Source organism: Protobothrops mucrosquamatus, unplaced genomic scaffold (genome assembly GCF_001527695.2).
Source record: "Protobothrops mucrosquamatus isolate PMUCROS unplaced genomic scaffold, P.Mucros_1.0 scaffold2528, whole genome shotgun sequence".
In the NCBI taxonomy this organism is placed as follows: Eukaryota; Metazoa; Chordata; class Lepidosauria; order Squamata; family Viperidae; genus Protobothrops; species Protobothrops mucrosquamatus.
Genome location: NW_015388590.1, coordinates 158753 through 165653, shown reverse-complemented (window position 1 = coordinate 165653; position 6901 = coordinate 158753).

Below are 6901 nucleotides of genomic sequence, written 5' to 3'. Positions count from 1 at the left end.
GCAGGGCCAACAGGACCGTCCTGGAATACATAGGTCCGGCGAAGGGAGTCCATGGCACAGAGGGGAGATGATTGTTTGGTAGATCTCAGGTCTTCTGACCAAAGCCAGGGAAACAAAGAGTCTGACCTCAAGGGGTAGTCCTTAAGTCCTCCAGAACCAGGTCCTCTAGGCCGGGGCGGGCCAAGTCCAGAACCAGGCCTTCCTCACCTGGCCAGGGCCGTTGAAAAGGCCGCTGAGGTCGCCAGAGCCGCTGGGAAAGCTCCAAAGCCGAAAGATCGCCGAAGGGGCCACCAACGCCACCGGGACCGGGACGGCCGAAAGGGCCCTCAAAGAGGCCGCTGAGCAGGCCGTCAAGGGAGAAGTTTCCAAGCTGAGCCATGCCGCCTCAGGAATTCTGGGAGTTGAAGTCCAAGAGTCATAAAAGAGCCAAGTTAGCCAACAGCTCTGTTCTCATGAGGATGTTTCTGAATCCTTATTTCTCCAACTGCTTAAGTCAGTGATGGCGAACCTATGATAGGCATGTCAAACATGACACACCATGACATTTAGGGTGACAAACCAGCATTCACCAATACCCAATAACTCTTCTTAAAAACACATCCCATTCTCACGCAATTTTGGAGGCTGCAGAGGTCACATGAGAATGGGGTCTGCTCTTACACGGTCTCTGGACTCTCTGAAATGCTTTTATTTTACTTGTTTTTCATTTTTGTTATTATTTGATGTTTCTTTATATAACATACATGACTGGACTGTTTTTTAAAAAATAAATTAATGTATAAAGAATTTATCCCTTTTGCTGGGGAGGGCAGTGACATACCAGCCGAATCAAGTTAGGCATTTTCTGAATTTGTGACACACCAAGCCCAAACGATTTGCCATTACTGGCTTGTCACACCTTCCAGTGAGGTCTGAATAAAAAACAAAAGACAAAAGGGATTGACGTGTGTGGCAAGGGGAAAACCCCAGCTATCTCATGAGTAAGCAGTGAATGATTTTTTAATACACTCAGCACCTGTTGAGCATAAAGTCTCCTATGAAGGAGAAAGGGAGGAGGGGGAAGCAGGATGGAGAAGAAACATGAGGGACTACACCAGCAAAAGATAATTAAAAGATTAAGTAATTGTCCAGTGGGAAAAATTGAGACCACACATTAAGTTTCAGTTAACATGATTTGTTGCTCAGGCCTATACAGAGGAATTTAGTCAACTAATGGTCAGCACTAAATCAGCACTGGATAAGAGTTAAGGCAATTCAAGAGGGGCTAGAGTTGGATCACTTGTAGGAACATAATGATTCCAGACTGATTTCACTCTTGACTCTGCCTCCAGGCTCTACAGCAGGTGTGTCAAACTGCCGGCCCACAGGCCGGATGTATCATCTGGAAGCCACGCCCACTCCATTGCCGGCAATGGCAAAACTGTCCCGATACGTTGTGCGACATCAGGTGACATCATGAGTTTGACATGTCTCTTCTACAGAAACTGCTGCAGTGGCCTGAACAGACCCACACAGCAAATTCCCCCACCTTCTACACTTCCACGCTATGGACTGACCAGGTAAAGAGCACAGCTAGTGTTTTAAATTGGGAAGTCATTTAAAAGAAAGACTTTTAAATAAAGGCAGAGACTACTGTACTCAAGGTGCTTCTTATATACCCACAGCTGAGGCTGGAGAGTCTACAGCAGACATATCAAACTTGCGACCTCACGTGACGTTGCGTGACATATCGGGACTGTTTTGCCATTGCTGGCAATGGGGTGGGCGTGGCTTCTGCATGATGTGTCCAACCCACAGGCTGGCAGTTTGACACCCCTGTTCTACAGAGACTGTTGGTGATAGATTAGCACAGGGGTCTTCAAACTTGGTCCTTTTATGACTTGTGCACTTCAACTCCCAGAATTCCTCAGCCAGGCACACTGGCTGAGAAATTCTGGGAGTTGAAGTCCACAAGTCATAAAAGGGCCAAGTTTGAAGACCCCTGGATTAGCAGAACAAGTTTCCAACTGCTGCAGTTATACCTATTTACTGTCTTGGTTAGGCATTTTATTTTGAATTTTACTTTGAGTTCTACTTTGGACTGCTTAGGATCTAAAAAGGGTGGTTTTAAATTATCTATTCTAAAGAGTACTGGAACGACTTACCTCTAGAAGTTGTGGGTGCTCCAACACTGGAGGTTTTTAAGAAGAGATTGGGCAACCATTTGTCTAAAATGGTATAAGGTCTCCTGCTTGAAGGCTTAAAGGACTGGGGAGAATAATCTTCACTGGGCCTCCTCTAGCTTTGGAGAATTCCACATTGGTGTTTAGTTATATCAGTCTTTGCAAAATCTCAACAATTGTTAGATGCATAAATTTCTGGCTGGGAAACTCTGGATGTTGAGGTCCACACATCTTAGTTGCTAAGATTCAAAAACATGGAGTTACATGCTAGCCATCTCCCCACCTCCCGGACTACAAGAGTCTCTGCTACTATGCCATAGAAATGACATAGAAAGCTCCTTTTTGCTCAGAATAGAGCAGGGCTGTCAAACTCTCAATGTCATGTGACGTGTCATGACGTATCGCAACTTTTTTTCCTTGCCAGCAATGGGGTAGGCGCGGTTTCGGCATGACGCATCTGGTCCACGGGCTGGCAGTTTGACACCCCTGGAATAGAGAGATGCTGATTGAAGTGCATAAAGATGATGAATGATCAGAGTTGACAGACAGCCAAGTGAAAGGAGTCGTGGTTTTTGGTGGTTCTCACAGGCTGTTGGTTCTTATAGGTCATATCCTCTCAGAGGATTCCAAGGAAGATTCCTAGATCCTGCAGGGAATTCTAGGGTATCTTTCAATAAGGCTAATTAAACAAGAGAGGATTTTCAGATTTCAGTAAGATGAATGATTGTAACCAGAAAGAACGCATGCGGTAATCAATGTTAGGCAAGGGAGGACACTTTAAAAAGGCTAGCTGCTTGCAAAATAACACAGTGCAAATGGGGGAGAATATTGTAACAGGTCAATTAACAGACATTACAAAATGACATAACATTCATCATTAGCCTTCACCACTTGATGCTTGTGAGATTGTTGGATTAGACCTTCCAGACTTCCCAGACACAATATTGTTTTCCAATACATTTGAAAAAACAGCAGGTAGGAAAAAGCTGATCTATTTTCAAACAAACAAACAAATAAGTATTCTAGGCTGCCCATCTCCCTCAAGGAGGGATTCATATGTAAATATGTTTTTTTCTTTTACAACCCTGTTATCCCTTTTATCCAGGCGGAATCTGGGCAACTGAGTGGAGCTGAGTGTTTACTGTCCGAATGCTCTTCCTGATGCCTAGGTGGAGTTCACAGCAGGTATTTTTTCTTTACACCCTGATAGTGAGACATCTGTCACTGTCTAGGATTGAACTCTCAACCTTCCGAGTGGGAGGTGAGCCTCTTGACCTCTAGCCCACCCCCCTGCACCGCTTTAGGGACTCATATGTAAGTATGTTAACATATTTAGAAATATGTTTATTTTTTACTTCTTATGCTGCAATGGGCCTTTTGACTTCTTTTTTGGGGGGCTGTGGTTTTATTGATTAGGATTTATTGTTTATATGATTTTAATATACCTCATAAATTGTTCTGAGAAAACTTTGTATTGACAAGAAGGTATATAATTTTCTAAAAATTAATATTTGCAGCAGCTCTGCGCTTTTAAATCTAGACATTATACATTGGCTTTCACCCAGTAACAGAATCTATTTATTTTATTTGAATCCCACCTTTATTATTTTTACAAACAACTCAAGGCAGCGAATATATCCAGTACAACCTCCTCTTCTTATTTTCCCCACAACAACAACCCTGTGAGATGAGTTGGGCTGAGAGTGATTGGTTGAAGGTCACCCAGCTATCTTTCATGCGTAAGGTGGGACTTGAACTCACAGCCTCTTGTTTTCTAGCCTGGTGCTTTAACCACGACCAAACTGGCTCCCACAGTCTATTCCCCAATATCATAGAACTGTTCACAGGGGAAGGAGTGAGAAGGAGGGACATCAAGCCAATAACTATAATCGTTGGCAGAAGATTCTATCCTGTTCTATGGAGTAAAGAGTTGGTCTCTGACAGAAGGCCACCTGAAGAGACTAGAAGCATTTGAAATGTGGATTTACAGGCGGCTGTTATGTATAAGCTGGGTTGGCAAGATCAGAAATGAGGAGGTGATAAGCCGCCTGGGAAAGCCAAGGGAAATCATCAAAACAATTAAAAAACGAAAATTAGAATATTTCGGGCATGTGATGCGACACCCAGAAAAATATGGCATACTCCATTTAATCCTCCAGGGAAAGATTGAAGACAAATGAGGTCCAGGCAGAAGAAGAACATCATGGCTTCAAAATCTAAGGGACTAGTTTGGACAAAACTCAGCAGCACTTTTTCGTGCGGCTGCTGATAAAAACAGGATCGCCAACATGATCGCCAACGTCTGATAATGGATATGGCACAACAAGAAGAAGAAGATTGGCAGATGAAAAAAAAACTATGCATCTAGTTGAATCCTGATTAGAAGAGTTTTGAGTTTTTATTCTCAATTGTTTTAACTGTTTATAGGTTTATAGAGTCACTTGGCTGAGATGAGTGGCTATAGAAATTGAATAAATAAATAAATTTCAGAGGTGCACAGTTGCCCAGAAGCAACACAAAGATAAGCAGGAGTAGCAGGAAGCAGTGACAGCAAGCAAGCCTGCTAAATGGGGTTTTGTAACTGGGTTATCTCCCTGCTCAAAGGTCATTTTGTAAATGGGAAAGATGCAAGATAAAGCAGCAGCTGTTTTATGAGATGCTCTTCCCATCTGATATGTTTTTCACATGCCATAAATGCCAACTAGTCCCATAAGCTGGGCCTCCAGGATGTAGATAATTATTGTCGTGTCTGAATTTTCCAAAGTCTCAAGAGAAAGGAAACTTTTTTTAAAACAAATTTTATTGGTTTTTTAATTAGAAAGGAAATATTTCTTATGCCCTGCTAACTAGCTAATGGTTTGCTGTGGCCAGATGAACCTTAAGAATTGGATTTGTAGCACCAGTGCTTTTTTGACATAGAACACACGGAATGGCGTCTGGCACCTTTTTTTTTGAAGGGAAGAACCGGCTCCTTCTAAGCCAGGGCTTTTCAACCAGTGGTACGGGTACCACCTGTGGTACATTGGCACCTGGCAGGTGGTACACAACCATCCTAGAAAAGTGGTAGCGGGGGAGGGAAATGAGCTGAACCGGTGGCAGCACCGCACAAGCCTGAGCGAGAGATGGCTGGAGCTGCAGGGCTATCAGGGCTCAGCGGAAGCGCCAGGATTAGTGCCCTTTCCAGCTGATCGGCACTCTTCAGGGCTGTCAGGACTCAGTGGAAGTGCCAGGATCAGTGCCAGGCTCCAGCTGGAGCTCAGCACTGATCCTGGTGCTTCTGCTGAGCCCTGAAGGAGCACCAATCAGCTGAAATGTTGCAGCATCTCCAGGGTCTTGTGATTTACATTTACATTCAGATGCTTGGCAACTGATGCATATTTATGACGGTCACGGTGTCCCAGGGTCATGTGAAGTGACCAATACCTGCTGCAACCACCCAGCAGATGTGGGGAATAAAAATCAAACACCCCCCACCCCACCCCCGCTGCCAATCCTCAACAGGATTGCTCACAATAATGGAAACCTCAGACAGGAGGAAGAGCGCCGCCAGGTGGGCAGGCTCGGCTGTGGCTTGGGGGCACTTTTTTCAGTGCCATTGTAACTTCGAACAGTCACTAAGCAAACTGTTGTAAGTCGAGGACTACCTATACCTTATCACTTTTTTTCTCTTTTTTTTTTTTGGTCATCAAGTTTTTGACACCTTGTTAGGCGACTGGTGGTACTCGGATGTTGCCATATCCTAAAAGTGGTACAATGGGTGAAAAGGTTGAAAAGCCCTGTTCTAAGCTGCCAACACAAGTAAAGCTCTGGCTCGGTGAAAGAAAGCTGCCCGGGGAAATCGGGGGCATCGAAGTTCAACCCAGAAACACTTCCACGGCCATGAAATCAGACCCTCTTCTCTGGCTTGGTTCATGGAACTCCCCCCGCCGCCGCCACCTGTCCTCACACCCGTGTTGGCTACCAGGGACCAGGACTGACTCCTGGAGCGAATCTCTTCGAGGGACCAGGCGCGTTCCCAAAGCAGCAGTGCCACCGCCGCCTTGCTTGCTCTGGCTCCAGAGGAAGCCTCTGTGTCATCAGAGGCGGAGGAGGACGAGGTGGAAGAAGACATGCCGGCTGAACAAGCGCCCTCTCAAAAGCCGCGGCAATGGCATCTGTCAGCTGATGCTGCTCATGTGATCTGCACCTTGGAAGCTCCCTAAAGTGGTTTCTTCCCCCCCCCCCCCCGCTCCGTAAAGGGCTTTCAACTGGAGCCGGAGCTGTGCGTGAGTTCCGACACCTTTTTTTTTTTTTTTTTACAAAAAAAGCACTGCGTAGCACTGTTATAGATATATTTGTTTGTTTATTTATTTAGTAGGTTTAGAAGCTGCCTAAAGTAGGAAAATAATAAATGTCCATGGAGATTTTCAGTCATCCAGGTCATAGTTATCCCAAATATGCTTTCTCACGAGGCAACTGGACTTTCTTGTTTTTCTTTGAAGACGTTTTGCTTGTCATCCAAGAAGTTTCTTCAGCTTGTGAAAAAGCATCTTTGGGATAGGAATATAATAAGAGAGTAGTAAAAAAAAAAACCTAAGCATCCAGACAATTATACAACCACCAGCCATCCAGGGATGCATAATCACCTTACCCCAAAGCCTGAGTAAACAGCCAGGCTTTTAAAGACTAGCAGGATGGGAGCTAAGTAGATCTCTGGGAGGGAATCATTTCAGAGAGCAGGTGCCAAAGCACAGAAGGCA